Consider the following 19,650-nt stretch of genomic DNA (forward strand, 5'->3'; position numbering starts at 1 on the left):
AATGTTCATTTCCATTCGACTACGACTAAGACTAACAGCTCTAGTGTAGTGTAGAAAGACAACACGGCTGCAGCGATTGCAACAGGATAGTACTTCAGTCTGTTTTCTGTGAAAACATGAGTCTACGTCTGTCGGCAGACACTTGTCGCAAGCGGAAAACGGAAATTAAGTTGGAGAAGAAAATTCAATTTGCCGACTGACGGCGGCAGCAAACACTTTGCAGTCTGGCTGGCTGAAACTTCCGAGAACCGAGAACGATTTCAGATGGGCTGGGTTTTTGAAAAGCTAGCTACCTGTTCAACCGGGCCAGTATCGTGGTGTTCTGAACGTTCTGGAACTGCTGATGGTGGGCGGCATACTGAGCCTGATAGCTCGGATTCGGATAGCCACCGGCATTGGCCGCGGCCTGTGCCTGGGCGGCGCACTGCTTGAGGTACTCGTCCCGGGGCACTTCCACCACGTAGTACAGCGCGCCGCCGTGACTCTGCGAGGGTGTCGTTACCGTCGAGTTGACCATTGCCTCCGTTTTTTGGCTAAAGTTTTTTTTAAACTGTTTCACTGTTTTCTATTTGATAAAGTTTGCTAGTTTTTTTCTTCACAACACACACACACACTCACTGGTGGGAAGTTAATATCACAGAGTTCGTTTCGCTCGAGACATTATCGCGTTTCGGTTGCGACGATGCTTTCTGGAAGATAAACCGACAGCAAAATGAAAGGACGACCAGTTTTTCATACTTCATATTGCACAATCATTCATCTATGAGAAGGTTGATGATGATGATGATGAGCTTCGTCGTTGACCTCACACTGCAAATGTCAATCGGTTTCAGACAACCATCCACATGGTCGGAGAGACCAGAAGGGAGAGAAAGAGAGGGAAAGAGTCCCCCGACCGACTGCATTGATTAAACAAAGTCGGTCTAGCCTAGCGACGCGAGGTGCGGTGCGGAAGACGAAGCATCTCACGGAGGCGGATTTTGCAACCAAGAAGCAACTAACTAGGCTGTTAGTCATCTGATTGGGGTGACGACCGCCGATGAGGGAGAACGAAAACGTGTCGATGCATGCGGAAGGTGGAATTAAGGAGATGACCGGATAAGTGTCGGACAAAACCCCACCCAAAAAATCACTTTAGTAGTTCCTTTAATAGAATAATCGAATGCCACCTTGGCATGCCAAGGTGAAACGATAATAACAATTTCGATTAGAATTGAATGTTTTGATTGCAAAAACCTTTGTTCGGCTTGAGCCGAACCGCAGTCAGGTTCTATACTATTATTGATCGTTAATCGTCCACCATTTCGGCACAATTTGTTATGATAAACAAATAGCCGCCAGCCAACAACGTTTGGTCACGTCACTCGGAGCAGTTTGTATGATTTGCAAATGTGGCTGGTTGGCTGGCGTGCCGAACCTAAATCGAACGAACGAACAAACGAACCCACCATAACAAACCATTATTGACGCTGATGATGGTCTATGGATTATTATGGCGCGACGCGCATAGATCCGGACACGGAATCGACGCCGGCGAAAACGAGGGTTCGTCCGCTCGTCCAAATAACAAACGAAACTGTTCTAACACTAGTAGTGTAGTGAATGCGAAATTCCTCCCAGTCACCCGACCACCCACCCACTCTCATGACCACACCCCACCCAAACTGGGCCTCCCTTTAACGAACGATAACATCCATCTCTGCGTCGTCGTGGTTCTGCTGGCTGGACGCGCAGTTAGTTAAAACCGGGTGGAAACAATTTCCTGCTTCTGCTAACTGCGAATATTCATCAAATGTCACCCACCCGCACCCGGGACGGGGCGAAGCGGGGTGGAAATATGGCCAAGGGCGTACAGCAGCAGCAGTTCGGCGGGTTGCATAACTTTCAATAGCTCAGCGAATCCATGTCATGTGTCTACATATGTTGTACATGTACATATTACTGATGGGAACGCGGTGACGTAAGCGCGGAAAAATACCGATAGTCAAACGAAATCCATCATCATCGGCTGGGCGAAGAAAAAAATAAAAAAAATAAAGGGTTGTCACTAATCCAATTGGTCTATCCGTTGGTCACGGTCGGTCGGTCGGTCGGTCGGATTTGGATCGACTTTAGAAAGATGCTTTAGAACAACTGAAAAAATGGATTTTTTTTTGTTAAGTAGAATCACGTTTTGCTGCATGTGATTCTACTTAACATCACAAGTAACAATTTGGGGTTTATTGCACTCTTATGATGGCATCTTAGACCAAAATTGGTCGATAAATTGTTGCTTGGGATGAACGGGGAAGACTTATGTGACATCGAGAGACAAACGAATCCTGTTGGGGTGGCGTTTGAATTCAATTTGAACCATTTTAGTTGCAATTAACAGAACTAGCGTGACCAGACATAAACAAAAGGTGGGGCACCCGAGCTTTCAGAAGAACGGTTTGGCCGGGAAAATTGAATAATCGTAATCTATACCTATAAAGAAGAATTTCTGTCTGTCTATCTGTCCGTATGTTCCTTATAGAATCGAAAACTACTGAACCAATCGGCATGAAAATATGCATGTAGAGGTTTTTTGGGGCCAGGAAAGGTTTTAGTGATGTTTAGAAACCCCTCCCCCCACTAAGAGGGGGGGCTCCCATACAAATGAAACACAAATTTCTGCATAACTCGACAACTAATCAAGCAAATAGAACAAAATTTGGCATGTGGGTGTTTTCGGTGACAAGAATTTATTCTATGGTAAATTGAGACCCCTCCCCTCTTTATAAGGGGAATTATAACTCCTCTCCTCTTTAAAAGGGGGGGCTGCCATACAAATTTCCTCATAACTCGAGAACTAATCAAGCAAATGGAACCAAAATTGGCATGTGAAGGTTTTCGAGGGCAAGAATCTTTTCTATAGTAAATTAGGACCCCTCCCCACTTTAACAGAGGGGGCTCCTGTACCAAAGAAACACAATTTTCCTCATAACTCGAGAAGTAATTAAGCAAATGGAACCAAATTTGGCATGTGGGTGTTTTTGGAGACAAAATTTTTTCCTATGATAAATTGGGACCCCTACCCGTTTTAGGAGGGGGGGATCCTATACAAATGAAATACAAATTTCCTCATAACTCGAGAGCTAATCAAGCAAATGAAACCAAATTTGGCATGTGAAAGTTTTCTAGGGCATGAATATTTTCTATGGTGAATTAGGACCCCTCCCAACTTTAGGAGGGGGGCTCCTATACGAACGAAATACAAATTTCTTCATAACTCAAGAACTAATCAAGCAAATGGAACCAAATTTGGCACGTGGGTGTTTTTGGAGACAAATTTTTTTTCTATGATGAATTGGGACCCCTACCCACTTTAAGAGGGGGGGCTCCTATACAAATGAAATTCAAATTTCCTCATAACTCGAGAACTAATCAAGCAAATAGAACCAAATTTGGCATGTGGAGGTTTCTGGAGGCAAAAATATTTTCTATGGTGAATTAGGACCCCTCCCAACTTTAAGAGGAGGTGCTTCTACACAAATGAAATACAAATTTCCTCATAATTCGAGAACTAATCAAGCAAATGGAACCATATTTGGCATGTGGGTGTTTTTGGAGGCAACCATTTTTTCTATGATGAATTAGGACCCCTTACCTTTTTAAGAGGGGGGGACTGGCTCTCATACAAACGAAATACAAATTTCCTCATAACTATAGAACTAATCAAGCAAATGGAACCAAATTTGGTTTTGGACGCAAGATTTTTTTCTATGGTGAATTGAGACCCCTCTCTTCTTTAGAAAGCGAGTTATGGCCCATCTCCCCTTTAAGAGGGTGGGCTTCCATACAAATGAAATGCAAATTTCCTCTTATCTCGAGAACTAATCAATCAAATGGAACCAAATTTGGCATGTGGGAGATTTTGGGGACTTGAATTTATTTTACGATAGTTAGAGACCTCTCACCCCTGTGGTATGGACTCTCATACAAATAAAACAAAAATTTTTGCGAAACTCAAAAACTAATGGAACTCGAGAAATTCGAGACTCTTCCATAAAACATTAGTCAATACAAGACCACAAAAACTATCTATAGTAACACTAGATCATTCAGGACGAGACGGTCGCGAGTGTTGCCGGTGACCCGCCGTCGGAAGCGCCGCCCACTGGGGGGCTTGCAAAACTCGAGATTGTGACAAAGATCATCCGAGATTCATGATTTATGTACAACACAGGTTAATTTGTGGCAATACGAAGTTTGTCGGGTCAGCTAGTTTGTCATAAAAGTATCAGCCGATTAGGTTGTAAACTCCGGACTATCCGGACTTGCAACTGGACTAGAAAATAGAGTAGAAATTGAACTCGAAGTTTGACCCAAATTTAGAGTAATTCGTACTGGAAGTTTTGCTTGAAATCGGACCTAAAACGATTTTAAACCTTTTTACCTTTGTTATACTATATTACCTTTGTTATACTATAACAAAGGTTTAAAAATTGGTCGAAAAACACGAAATTGATCCGAGGCCCGGAGGGCCAAGTCACATATACCAATCGATAGGGTTCGACGATTTGAGCAATGTCTGTGTGTGTGTGTGTGTGTGTGTGTGTATGTATGTAATGATTTTTTCTATCGCCTGTTTCTCAGAGATGGCTGAACCGAATGGTTCGCTATTACTTTTGTTTGAAAGGTGTTATTGTCTAGTAGATCACTATTGAGTTGCTTCGTGATACGACGTTTCGTTTAAAAGTTATAAGCAAAAATGTGAAAAATACGTGACACGGGTTTCTTCGAAACTACATGACCGATTTCATCGATCTTAGTATCAAATGAAAGCCCTTATTAAAGGTAAATTGTTCAGGAATTTTTAATTGAAAACAAACAAGTAGTTTAAAAGTTAGCCTTAAAAAACCTGTTTTGACAAGGTAATAATTATCGCCTGTTTCTTAGAGATGGCCAAACCGATTTATGCGCTATTAGTCTCATTCGAAAGATAATATATCCTAATAGATCACTATTGAATGGTTTTTTGATTGGACGTTTAATTTGAAAGTTATGAGCAACCGTATACACCACACCAAAATTAACAACAATTTATAATGATTTTAACCAAGATAATTTACCTAATTTCAATTATTTTAATATCAAACGAGAGGTTTTGACACTACGAATATATATGCAAAATTTCATAAGAATTGGTTGTACCGGTCAAAAGATATTAACCCTCGAACACTCGCGTCAACTTTTGCAACACAGTTACTCGCGCGCACAATAGCCCCAAACCAAAGAAAACGTGTGCACTAGAGTTTTGACTGGGAAAACTTGGTTTTAGGTTTATCGAACCTTTGAAAGAGTTTCTTGAAATTGAAAGCTCTATCGTCTGGTGGAATTAAAATTTTTATTAATCCCCCTAAAAGTGAAATAAAAAAAATATTTTTCTTCAGTGTCAATATAACACATTGATGTGTTCTACAAAGTTATAGAGCATATTATTACAAGAAATTTTGCTAAAGACAGTAACCTTCTATCTCTGCAGCGAAGATAGAAATATCTTATTTATTGTATATGAATTTGTAAAATCAGTTTTTCTATTTTTGCTCTTTTTGTAATTGTTGTATGACTTTTTCACGTACTACAAAATTGTACAAATAGTAAAAATACACAACTTTTCTGAAAATAGTATACCTGTATGTTTGCTTGTTTAGGAACTGTAGAACTTTGATTATGAAGAATACCCTAATTTTGACTCCGAATTACTCGACTACCAGCAGACGGATACATTTTAAACATTTGACATTTGCTGACAGTTTTGCTGCATACATTTTCCCAACAATTTAAATTATTAATGCATTGAATAATTATGACATTTTGCGCACAATAAGTTTGTTGAAGAATATACGTTAGTTAAGCAACGTTTTGTAACTTTATAACAATATGGCGTTGAAAACCCTACACGTGTTGTACAAAATACAACAGCGTGAGTTAATAAAAATTGATGAAAATTATTCAAGAACACTCTATTGATGTGATTCAAATAGAATGGCATTACAGGAAACTATGCATAGCTCAAAAACCTATAAACTAGACCTTTACTAGACAATGTATATGTTAAAGAATAAGATTTCCTCTTACAACTTACTTTTATTTACACTTACTCAGGTTAATAACAATTTACTTATCCTTACTCAGCAATTTCATGATAAAGGATCTATCAAAATTTAAAAGTGTTCCTATTTTGTTCAAATTTTGTAAACTTATTCAATTTTCAAAAATTTTATGTAAACCAACGCACTACGCAACGATAACCAATAGATGAATTATATTCCGAAGACGATATCGATTTCTATCTCAAATAGCAAGTAAGACGTATAACAAAGGTTCCTTTCACCACTAGGTGGATTAAATCGGGTTTTTTTTAACTGAAATTGAATTAGACTTGGAGTTATAATTTGACTTAAAATTGTATTTGAATTCAGTATTAAATTAGATTTGCAGATGGGCTACAAATTGGTTACACAATTGAACTTGACATTTGCACATTAAATTGAATTTTGACTAATTTGAACTTATAGTTTTACTTCAAGCCGGATATGGATACGAAATTTTACTTGAAATTAGGGTTGACATTTTTCGTCTTATTCTCACTTTACCTCTTTTCTGTTCCGTTTTTTTCCCTTTTCCAGTCCCGTTTTTCCACTTTTCGTTCTGTTTTTTCTCCTTTTCTGTAACGTTCTTTTTGTTCATTTTTTCTTAATTTCATTCCGTTTTTTCTTCATGTTTTTCACTAATTTTCTATAATATTCTTTCTCGACTTTTCCGTCTTTTCTCTTCAGCTTTACCTTTTTCGTTTAAAATTTTCGTCTCATTTTAACTGCTTTTTATGTGCTTTTCTTTTCGATTTTCCGGTCTTCGACTGTACCGTTTTTCCTCTTTTTGCTGCTGTTATCCCGTCACGTTTAATCGGTTTTAGGCTCCCTTTTTTGTATTTCTACCTCGGTTTTTCTTTTTTATCTCCCATTTTCTCTTTCGTTTTACCTTTTTCTTTAGTCCGTTCCTCCTGTTTTTCTTTTCTTTTTTTATCCTATCTTTCTCCTTTTATATCCCATTTAACCTCTTTCCTCGTTTCGGGCTACTTCTTTCTCTTCCGCTATTCTGCTTTTCCCTTTTGGTTTCTCTCGTTTTCTGTTCCTTATTTCCTTTCCTGTCTCGTTTTACCCCTTTTTCTCTCTGCTTTCGCTTTTTTCTGACCGTTGTTTCCCCTTCCTCTGTTCCCTTTTTCTTCTTCTCCTGTCCCGTCCCGTTCCGTAAGTCCTGATTGTTCTTTTCCGTTTTTTTACGTTTTCTCTTCCGTTTTTTTCTCGTTTTCAGGCCCGTTTTTCCTCTTCCGCTCATTTATTATACTATCACAAAGATTTTTTTTTTTCATTTTCTGCCCCGGTTGGACTTTTTTTTTCCTCTGACTCGATTTTCTTTTTTTTTTTAACTTTTCCGCCCTTCCTTTTTCGTGTTCTTCCTCTTATTAGAACTTTCTTCCCCAATTTTTCGCATTTGTCTCTTATGTCTTGTTCGTTTTTCTCCATTTTTCTCTTTTACTGCTCTTGTTTCTCAATTTTCCCGAATCGAAGCTTTACTTCAAACCAAATTAGGATTCACATTTTTCGGTTCATTCTCAGTTTACCTCTTTACTGATCCGTTTTTTCTCTTTCTCGACTTTTTGAGCCGTTGTTTGTCCTTTTTTGTATCGTAATTTTCGCTTTCGTTTTTCTTTCGTTTATCATCTCTCGTTTTCCTTTTTTCTGTCCCGTTGTTCCATCGTTCTTCGATTTCTGTTCCATTTTTTCTTAATTTCAGTCCTGTTTTGAACTGTTTTTTATTACATTCTTTCTTGTTTTCCGTCTTTTCTCTTCTCTTTTTGTCCTTTTTTCATTTAAAGTTTTCGTCATATTTTGATTGCTTTTTATCTGTTTTTCTTTTCGTTTTCTCGTTTTCGAGCGTAGCGTCTTTCCTCTTTTTCTGTTATTTTCCAGTCACATTTAATCGATTTTTTGCTCCCTTTTGTGTTTCCCCCATTGTTTTCCTTTCTTAACTTTTATTTTACGCATTTTTCTCTTTCGTTTTACCTTTTACTTTAGTCCGTTTTTCCTATTTTTCATTTTTTCCATTTTTATCCCATATTTTACCTTTTACATCTCGTTTGACCTCTTTTTTCTCATCTCCTCTATCGGGAGTCTTCTTTCTCTTTCGCTATTCTTCTTTTCACTGTTGGTTCCTCTTGGTTTTCTGTTCAGTATTTCCTTTGTCTCTTTTTACACCTTTTCCTATCTGCTTTTCCTTTTTTCTGACCGCTGTTTCCTCTTCCTCTGTCCTTTTTTCTTCCTCTATTCCTTAGCCTCAGTGTTTTTACCGTTTTTTGCCTTTTTACTTCAATTTTTTCTCCTTTCCAGATCCATTTCTGCCTCTTCTCCTGCCTCATTTAACATAACAAAGAAGTTTTTGTCATTTTCTGTCCCGTTTTGACTTTCTTCTTTTTCTCGGACTCGATTTTCGTCTTATTTCACTTTACCGCTTTCGTTTTCATCTGTTATGTTCTTCCTATTATTATGTACTGCATTTCCATCCCTTCTGCCACATTGTGTTTTCGATCGCGTTTTGTTTTCCGTTTTCTTTTTATTCTTTTACCCACTTTTTTCCAGTTTTCTTCTTCTTTTCCCGTCACGTTTTCGCTCTTTTCCAGAGTCCTGATTGTTCTTTTCCGTTTTTTGGCTTTTCTCGTCCATTTTTCCTCGTTCTCAATTTAGTTTTTTATTATTTTCTGTTCTGCTTCGACTTTTTTCGCTTTTTTGTTTTTTTTTTCGTTTTCGTGGGTTCCGTTCTTTCTCTTATTACGTCTCTCTTTCCCTCCTTTTCTGTAACGTTGTGTATCTTTTCTGCACGCTGTCTCTATCCTTTTTTCTGTTCATTCTGTTCTCCATTTTCCTGCTACCGTATTGTGTCGCTTAATATCCTGATTTCTGTCTTCGTCATTTTTATCTTTATTTTTTCTCCTAACTTTCCAAAAAGATGTTAGTATTCTCGTTTTTCCTCTTTTTCCCTCCCGTTCGTTTTCTAGTTTTCAACTTTCCTATTTATGTGCCGTTTTTTTCCTTTGGCTTGCTTTTTTCATACCAGATTTCTTCTTTGTGCAGCTTAGATTTCCACGTGCAGCTGCAGCAGGTTACGGATTATTATCTCTTAAGTTTCTAAAGTTTTGGTCTTTTTATCAACTTTCCCATCCCATTCCCACTTTGTCCTATTTTTCTCCTTTTATATCCGGTTTGACGTTTTTTTGATTCTTTCTCGCTTCTGACTTAGTCTGTCTCGCTATTCTTTTCCCTTTTGGTTTCTCCTATTTTCTGTTCCGCTTTCTTTTTGTTACCGTGTATGCTATCCATTTCTTTCTCATTTTCTGTTTGAAGTTTTACTTCAAACCAAATTGGGATTGACATTTTTCGGCTTATTCTCAGTTTTATTTTTCTACTTTTTGTGCCGTTGTTTGTCCTTTTTTGTATCGCAATTTTCGCTTTCGTTTTTCTTCCGTTTTTCCTCTCTCGTTTTCCTTTTTATCTGTCCCGTGTTTCCTGTTTCGTTGCTCTATTGTTCCTCGATTCCTGTTCCATTTTCAGCCCTGTTTTGCGCTGGTTTTTTATTTCTCGTTTTTCGTCTTTCTTCTTCTCTTTTTCACTTTTTTTGTTTAAAGTTTTCGTCGTATTTTGATTGCTTTTGATCTGTTTTTCTTTTCATTTTCTCGTCTTTACTCTTTTCCTGTTATTTTACAGTCACATTTAATCGACTTTTGGCGCCCTTTGGAGTTTCTCCCATGGTTTTCCTTTATCTTTTCTTTTCTTTATCTTAACTTTTACTGTAGTCCGTATTTCCTGTTTTTCGTATGTTCCATTTTTGTTCGCTATTTCACCATTTATATCCCGTTTGAACTGTTTTTCCTCAGACGGGATTCTTCTTTCTCTTTCGCTATTCTTCTATTCTCTTGTTTTCTGTTCCGTTCCTTTCTTGCCTAATTTTACTTTTTTCTGTGTTCCCTGTTCTCTGTTTTCCCTTTTTTCTGATCGCTATTTGCTATTCCTCTATCCCTTTTTTTCTAGAATGAAACCTGGAAATTAAATAAAAAGAAAACTTATTCAATTTAATTCTACTGTGTATATACATAATAGAATTAAATTGGATAAGTTTTCCTTTTATTTAATTTTCAGGCTCGTTCAATCTGGTTTTTTGTTATTTTCTGTTCCGTTTCAACATTTTTCGTTCATTTTTTTAGCTTTTTGGTTTTCGTCTGTTCCGTCCTTTCCTATTTTTTTTATCGCTTTGTCTTTTTCTTTTCTTTTTCTGTCCCATTCTGTTCTCCATTTTGCTACTGCCGTATTTTCTCGTTTTCTATCCCGGTTTTCTCCTCTCGTTCCTTTTTTGTGCCAACTGTTCCCACTTTCTCTTCTTTACCTGTTCCGATATGGCCCTTGTCAGCCTAAATTTCGCTCGTTTTTTGCCTTTTCTAGTCTCTATTTTTGTTTTCTGTCATTGCTTGTTTTTATCTGTTACATTCTTCGTCTTATTATATCCTCCTTATCTATTACGTTCTGTTCATCGTTTTACCCCATTTGTTTTCCGCTTTCTTTTTTTACATTTTTCTCTGATCTTGTTTCTCAAGGCCCCTGCTCTCAAATTTCCTTCTTTTCCTCTTCCGGGATATAACGTTATTTGTTCTGTATGTTCTCCTTTTCTATCCATTTTGTCTTGATTTTCATGATCTTTGCTTTTCCTATTGTTATCTTTTTTCTCTTTTTTTATCTTTTCTCTTCCGTTTTCCCTCTGTCCAGTGTTTGTGGTATTTTCCTATTTTTATTCCGTTTTCTATTCCACTTTTGCCTCTTTTTACGTCCCGTGTTTTCCCTCCCATTCTGTTACGATTTTTCTTATCATGCCAATTTTTCTTATTTTTCTTTCCCGCGGTCCACTTTATCACGATTTGCCTCGCGCTCTTTCTGAACTTTTCTTCACAGGCTCTACGCTCAGCTACCCCAGACAAACGGAATAGATAATTTCCGCTTTATCTCAACTCGAGAGAGAGAAGAATAAGACAAACTGGCAAAAAAAATTGACGGGAAAATGAAACGGAAAAGGAGAAAAAAGAAAACAGGACACAAAAGGAAAAACAAGACAAAAAAAGGAGACTGGACAGAACGGAAGAGAAAGGAAGAAAAATTAGATAAAAGAAGGAAAAATGATAAAGAAAACGAGATTAACAAGAAAGAAAATAAGGACAAAAAGGAGAAAAATGTAACAAAAAAGGAAACGAGAAAATACGGGAGCAGGAAAAGTGAGAAATTAGAATAAAAAATGTAGGAAAATCGAGAGAATGAAATGAAAACGGAAGACAACCGGCTTAAAAAACAGAATGTGACAGAAAAGGAGGAAAAGCAGGAAGAGGAAGAACGTTAACAAGAAACAGAAGAAACGGGAGATGAAAACAAAAAACGAGACTGTGAAGAAGGAAAAATGAAAGGACGAAAAAAGAACAGTAAAAAAGGAAAAAGATGAAACAGCGGACAGAAAAAATGAAAAAGAAGACTTAAAGTGAAGGAAAACGAAAATAGAGGGAAGACGAGCCAGAAAAAGCACAAAATATGTGACGGCAAAGGTGAGAAAATGGGAAAGAGAGAAAACAACTTAGGGAAAAACGGAACAGAAAACGAAATAAACCAAAGACAAAAGAAGAATAGCGTGAGAGAAAATAGAAAACAAGGAAAACGGAAAAAGATCAATCGGGATATAAAAGGAGAAAGATGGGACAAAATAGAAATGTGAATCTTGTGAATTTTATGGATCAGAAGAGGAAATAAATCAAATAAAATCGGACAAAGAAAATGGTAAAACTGGAGAAGAAAAGACAGAACCAGGAAATAAAAAAGGAAACCGGAAAATGAAAGGGAAACTAAGAAAACGGAACAAACGAAAACGGCAAACTAGAAGTCGGCAACCGACTGCTCGCTTCTACTGCACTACAGTTGTTGATAACAGGCCGTCTTCTCGGTAGATATGAGACTATCCTACATAAGAGTGCGGCGGTAGTTTAATTGCAAAAAACTTGGGTACCAACCGAAAGAGTGCGGATTGGAGACCCACCTGAATAATTGAACGTCCCAATATATTTTTGGCCTTAATATCGAAATTTCCCAGCTTCATCCAGTTTAACATTCTAACGAAAACGTTAACGTTTAACGAAAACTGGACTCGAAAAAAAGGTAAAGGGGAAAGAAAAGATGGAGAACAGGAAAGTAGACTACCAAAAATGAGTGGAAAACAAGACTGAAAATAGGGACTGGGACAGAAAACGAAGAAAAACGGGAAACACAGGAACAGGAAAAAAGAAAAAACGATAGGAAACGGAAGAAAAGTAACGGCAAACGCTACAGAAATTAAGAAAAATTGGAAAAATGAGATTGCTAAAGGCGAAAAAATTAATAGAAGAGAGGAAAAACGTTTGAGACAGTAAGACAAAATATGTCAAACCTTATTTCAAGTAAAATTTTGGGTCCAATTTCGTGTCCATGTCCAAATGCAGGTCCAATTTATTGGCAACTGTCGAGTTTATTTTCGAGTCCAACTGAATGTCCGATTTCAAGCACAACAAGTTTCAAATGTAATTTCAAGTCAAAATTGAAATCCGATTTACGTCCAATTTCAATTTCCATTTTATGTTCGATTTCGGGTACAATTTTAAATCGAATTTCATATCCAATTTCAACTTTGGATCCAAACCCAATCGCACACGAACGTCCGGAATTTTTCCATCTTTAGTTTATGCCTCGGCCTATTAGGTTATGTTCCGATTAGGGAGATACAAATGTTTTTGTTTCTTTAAATGTGTCCAAAATATATAAATAAATACATAGTGTCTTCACAGGAGTTGTAGAATAAACTTCAGGGTTAGCAGTAATAACTGTCAGTGTCTTTAGTACGTGAAAAATGGTTTAATCAGAGAGGGAATTCGATGGAATACAACTCAGTCTGGACGTAAGATGGCCAAGGAATTGGGAATTTCACAGTCAACCATCAAGGATATTTTGAAAGATGATCTTCGATTGATTCCAAACAAAAAACAACGAGTGCACGGTTTGGTTGAAAAGCAGAAGCTTGCAAGAGTCGAAAGATATCGTTAGTTGCTAGCTCAAGCACTAAATATTATATCGATCATGTTTTGAAGAACCATTTGCTTCCCATCGTCAAAAAACACTACAGGAATGCACCAGGCTGCTTTCAAGAAGATACTGCACCGTCTCACCAGGCGAAAGCTATATGGGCTTGGTGTGAGGACAGTTTTCCGGAAATTTTATTTCTTCGAATGAGTGGCCTACCTCTTCGCCTAAGTTGAATCATCTCGACTTCTATGCACGGGGTTACATGCTAGGCAAACTAGAGAGCACCAAAGGATTGACTGTGGATACTTTCAAGCAACGTTTGAAGAAGTTTTGGGATGAAATCCGTCTGGATATCGTGCGTGCCAGCTGTAACGCTTTTCAACAGCGATTGCGACTGGTAATTAAAGCAAACGAAAAGATATCATTTAGAAAAGATTTTCCGCAAAATTTTCCATAGTAGTGGAAACCTCCACAGAAAAGTTAAAAAAAAGTTTAGGGTGCTTGATTCCTGAGATATGAATTGTTTAGGATATCGAGTTTTTCAGTCTCACGAAAAACATAGATCTCTTCAAAATATGAATTAATGTCAAAAAAGAAAAATATATCTTAAAAATTCTTCTTTACTTAGAACATTTCACATTTCGTGAACGATTTTTTCCAGAAATTTTTTTCTGGGTAAAAGTTCATAAAAATTTTTTCTTTAATGTTTGAACCAGTTTCGACCAATTTGCTATGATTCTAATAGCCATATCATTTATTTTTTCCGAACTTTAAAAACCGACATTTGATCTGAGAAACGTGCTGCTCGAGCCACAAATGCTGATACCTGATTGATCTGTTTTGGCTATTTCTCTGGGTTGAGATGGACTGCAATCAATTTAGGACGGAGCTTCCCCTGCCCCACATTGATACAGGAAAACAAGTTCATCACCTTCAATCACCCCCACTGCCAACGGAAAATTAATAACATCGACTCATTTCATGATAAACACAGCAAAAGCCTACTGAAAAACGACTATCACTCCTAAAAACACACAAATCAGTCAGCGACAGACAAAGCCAATGCGTGTGCCATCCGCGCCCCGGAGGGACGGGACGGACTCCAACGTCGGCTGTGTGTTTGCAGTAGTGGTGCACAACAATCTAGGTCAAAACAAGTAGTGACCGCTGCTGCTACTACTCGTTCCTCCTAAATGGGGTGAACCACCCCAGCAGGGTGTCGCCAGTCCCCTCGGCGCGCGTCCAAAAGCCTTTTTCCCGATAACTAAGCGAAACAACGGTCACTAGAAAACACACCCACACGAATACACGCGCACATGCGAAGAGGAAAATTCTCCTGCTTTTCAATTTATTTATTTTTTTTTCTTCTTGTTCAGTGCACATACTACGCGTGACACAGTATTCTAGAAAATGCTTCACTTTTTTCCTCTCTACATCCGTTGATCACTTTCGATTTTCCAGCCTATGAGCTGGTGGTCCCGGACTGGAACCAGGCAAGAAGCCAAACACGCCATTAAATCACCATCGCAGTTTGGATATCCTCCAACGCTAACGCCAACGCCAACGACGACAACTTCTGAACGGAGGGCTTTCAATTTCTGCAGCTTTTTTCCCACAACACAAAAACTCTCACTTGTTCTTTTGTTGTTTGAGATCCTCTTGGAAGGTTGGAAAATTTGCCCTTCGCTGGCTGGCTGCTGCTGCTGCTGCGATGCAATTTTCCCACACGCGCAACCTTCACACCGTTGCTTCCGAAACACTGAAATTCCACCGAATTCTTCGCTCCGCTTGAGGGCGGTGTGTCAGTGGTTTTTCACTGACGACGACGACGAGGAAAAATCTGCGTATTTTTAGCTTTAATTCGTTTTCTGCTATAAATTTGTTTCCACTCATCCTCCCCGCGCGCTCTCACTCACTCACTCACTCACACGAACGGGCGAGTTCGAACTTTGCCTCCTCCTTTTGCTCCTCCTGCCCTACTTGCGCTGGGATTTTCCTCTGGTGGTGGAAAACAAATTAGATTAGGACACAAACACACAGACCGTTTGTCGTTCGCCGAAAATTTTCACTAACCATCCGCGTGAGCACAACACAAACACCGACAGCCAACCAACCAGCCAACGACACACGACGATACGATGCGATGGGTGGAAAACCGATTTTTCCTGATTCTTGATTCTTCGATTCGAACTTTGAACTCACACACGCACTCCTGCCTGCTCGGAGCGCAGGAACGCGAAAAAATTGCTTCCAGCTGAAGTCAGCAAATGTTTCACACCTTAGCTTAAGATTCTTCTTTTTTTTGTCTCTTCTCGATCGGAATGATCACATCATTCCGCGGACCGGACCGAACCGGACCGGAACACGAAGCGCGGATTTGTTTGCACGGATTCGATCGACCGCAGCGGGCGGCGAGTTGGGCGAGATTATTTAGTAGCAGCGCACCCTGCAAGCACTAGGCTAGTGCTGATGGTCTCACGATGCGAGTAAAGTGTGTCTCTAGGTGACCATCACACATCGGCCCCGAGAACGTCTCGTGAGTGACCGGGAAACTACCAATGTAGTTCTCAGTGATGCCAGAACTTAGGATTTATCCAAATGCCATCCGATTGGGTTAAAAACTGCGGACTTTCCGGTGCAATTGGATTTAAAACCAATGTTGCAATTGAACTAATAACTAGAGTTGGAACTGGACTTCAAATTTTACTTAACATAGTACATTAAATTAGACTTGAATTCAGACTTTTACTTCCAACTGGGCATGAACCCGAAATTAGACACGAAGTTTTACTTGAAATTAGAATTAATATTTTTCGTCTTATTCTTTCACACATTTTACCGTTTTTCTGTACCGTATTTTCTCTTTTCTAGTTCCGTTTTAGCACTTTTTTACCTGTTTCTCCTTTTCTGCACCTTTTTACTGGTTTTTGCTATCACTTTCTTTCCATTTTCCTCTTTTTCTTTCGTTTTCTTTTCTCTTGTTCCGCGTTTCTTGTCTCATTATTCCCTTTTACCTCGAATCCTGTCCCTTCCCTGAATCTTTTTTTCTCCTGATTTTTGGTTCTGATTTGCCTCATGTCTATGTATGTATATACTATGTATGTATGTCTATATATATTTTTACTTTTTTCTCATAACGTTTTTCCCCCATGTTCTTGTTTTTCCATTCCTTCTGGACACGTATTTCTTTCGTTTTTTCTCGTTTTCTGCCGAAAATTTAACTACATTTTCTTTCTTTGTCGTTTCTTTTCCGCTTTCTTCTTTTCCATTGTTTCTCTTGTTATACCCGTTTCTCTTCCCACTATGGGCCAGAAATTAAAATTTCGGGACAAAATTATTTGCGGTTAAACGGCATGCCTCAGCTCGATGAGGTCTTCGACAACTTTTTGAATGAAAAAATGATGCATCTTTTGAAGGGGTCGTCCAATATTTAGCTGTTACTTCAACAATAATTTAAGTAATAACGTTTAGATTAACTAAGTTCAAGTATTTTTTCTGAAGATACCAAACTTCTACCTTTTACCCATTTTCAGCAAAAGACCTTTGTTTATAAACGACCCCTCAAATCACATTTCTTCTTGTCACATGTTTATTTCAACAGACAGCTACATGTTCTACAATGTTATTCAGTATGTTGAAATACATATTTTCTGTGAAGACTGTTTGACGCTAGGACGCATATTTATTAATTTATAAAATGCACGAAAAAAAAATCCGCACTATTCCCAGGTATTCCCAGCCATGGTATTCCCAGGTATTCTCTGAAATACACATTTGGGCAGAGAGCTTTAATAATTCCCTACAAATTGGTATACAAACTAATTGCAGATCCTTGCAGATGCCTATTATATTCGGATTTTTCATCAGACGATTTTTAACCTAAAACCAGTTATATCTTATTAATTAATGCAGAAAAAGCAAAACAGTATTCAGCAAAAACATTCCTCTTTTATGTGCAAAATATTTTCTAGAACAACCCATTGCGCTGTCTGTTGAAATAAACATGTTACAAGAAGAAATGTGATTTGTCGTTTATAAACAAAGGTCTATTGCTGAAAATGGGTTAAAGGTAGAAGTTTGATATCTTCACAAAAATTACTTGAAATTGGTTTATCTTTATTATTTTGAAACCAAAAAAATAAAAAATAGTTTACTCAAAAAGTTATTACTTAAATTGCTGTTTAAGTAACGCTTAAATATTGGACGAACCCTTCAAAATATGCTTCAATTTTTTACTCAAAAAGTTGTCGAAAACCACATTGAGCTAAGACATGCCGTTTAACCGCAAATATTTTTGTCCCGAAATTTTAATTTCTGGCCCCAGGCTGGTCTTCCCAGGCTGTAAAATTTTTTTCTTTCGTTTTTCTTTTTTTTAATACTAGTTTTTATTCTTTTTCTCTCTCGCGTTTTTCCTTTTTCATATCTGTTTGCAATCATTTTGAGACATATTCCAGATTTTATCATTAAAAGACTAGAAATTGACAAAACAGTAACATTTAATAAAATTTCAGTTTTTCCACTATTTGGACTTCAAAATGGAAATGAATTGAGTTCAGAGACTGAAAAGAAAAAAAGGAGAACGGAAGAGTATAGAATGAAAGAAAAACGATAAAGATCAAGGAAACCGAGAAAGAAAATGAGGGCAAACTGGACAGAAAGGGAATAAACAAAACAAAAAAAGAATAGCCAAGATAAAAAACGAGCAAAAGAAAAGGAAATAATAAGGGAGTAAGAAAATTAAGAATCCAGAAACGAGTCTGGAAAACAAGTAAAAACGGCCCCGAAAACGTGGATAAACGGACGAAAAACGACGAAACAGAAAAGAGAAGAACGAGAGAATGTCTGAAAAGACTGAAAAGTGCAAAAAACGGGACACGAAAAGAAGAGAAGGAATCAACGGACAAAAAGTAAGAGAAAAACAGAAAGAAAAAATTGAGAAAATGACGATTTCCTAATGAAGGTTGCGAAACAGCAGCAAAAAAGACGATAACAACGGTAAGAAGCCGTTGAAAAAAGTTACGAAAAATGTAAAAACGAAGTCAAAAAATGGGGAACAACCGACGGAAATGTGCTGTAAAGATGGCAGGAAAAGACGACAAAAATGCGACAGAGAGATTACAAAAAGGCGGCGAAAACGCATCGAAAAAACAATAACGTTTATTCTGTGTTCTGTGTTTCTCCATTTTTTATTTACAGTTTTCGTCTATTTTCTTATTCCGTTTATGGCATCCTTTTATGCTTTCCTCTCCGGTTTTCCTTTTTCATCTCCCTTTCTTCGTTTTTCTTTCTCTCGCTTTATTTTTCCTTTGATCCGTTTTTCCCTGCCTTATTGGGTACACTTGTTTTCTGTTCCGTTTTCCCACTCTGTTCCTCTTTTTCTCTGTTGTTTTCCCACCTTTTCTGTCTCCCGTTTTGGCTTAATTTCCTTTTTCTGCTTTTTAGTCGTAATTCTCCTCTAGTAGTTCTCGTTTCTGCTTGTGTTTTTCGTCTTTTTTGTTTGGACCCCCCCCCCCAATCTCTTTTTGTTTTCTGTCCCGTTAACTCCTTTATTTCTATCTTTTCTATTCCATCTCCCCTATTTTTCTGATCACTATCTTTTCCTCTTTTCACCATTTTTCGATTGTTTTCCTTGTTTTAATACCAGATTTTCTTTTTTTTTTTCTTTCACGTGGATTTCTGTTTTTAAATCCCGTTTGCCTTGGAGAAGGCCTCATGCCTCATGCTTTCCACTGGTTTTTTGTTATTTTCTTTCCCATTTTCCGTCGCTTCTCTTATGGGTTTCCTTTTTGTAGTTTCCAGTTTTCATCTTATTCTAACTCTTTATCTCCTTTCCGTCTTCGTCTGTTGCGTTTTCCCTCTTTTAGTTGCCGAGTTGACGTTTATTCTATTTATGGCATCATTCTTTCCTTTCCTCTCCGGTTTTCCCTTATTATCTCACGTTTTACGTTTTTTTCTCCCGTTTTACCTTTTCTTTTGATCCGTTTCGCCCTTCCCTATTGGTAACACTTGTTTTCTGTTCCGTTTTGCGTCTCTGTCCTTTTTTCTGTCCCGTGTTCACACATTTTCTATCACGTTTTTTTTTCTTCATATTCTGTGCCATATCCCATCTATTTGGCTTGCTTCAGCCTACTTTTCTTTTCTTTTACCAGTCTCTTTTTGTTTTCTGTCCCGTTAATTCCTTTTCTATTGTTTTTGCGTGTTTCATCAATTCCGTTTCTTCTTTTATAACGTCCTGCTTTGGCTCCTTTTCTGCCACCTTCTCTTTTTCGTTTTAATTTTTTTCCTCCGTTTTCCTCTATTTGTGTTCTCGTTTCTCAATTTTCCTGCTCCCGTATGTTCTTTAGTTTGTTCTCATTTATTTATTAATTTTCCTTGATTTCTTTATTCTTTTTCCTTCCTTGTTTTTTCCTATTTTTTATTCATTTTTTACACTTTTCACTTTTTACGCCCCGTTTTCCGTCCCATTTACCCTTATTCTGCGAGGCGAGTG

General features: G+C 37.8%; 1 protein-coding gene across 1 annotated transcript in view; it reads right to left on the bottom strand.

Moving 5' to 3' along the window:
• LOC128732981 (AT-rich interactive domain-containing protein 1B-like) overlaps nucleotides 1-19,650 on the bottom strand; it is a 414,204-nt gene that overhangs the window by 14,359 nt on the left and 380,195 nt on the right. The gene's annotated exons all lie outside the window — the stretch shown is intronic.

This window comes from Sabethes cyaneus, chromosome 1, assembly GCF_943734655.1.
Source record: "Sabethes cyaneus chromosome 1, idSabCyanKW18_F2, whole genome shotgun sequence".
Classification (NCBI taxonomy): domain Eukaryota; kingdom Metazoa; phylum Arthropoda; class Insecta; order Diptera; family Culicidae; genus Sabethes; species Sabethes cyaneus.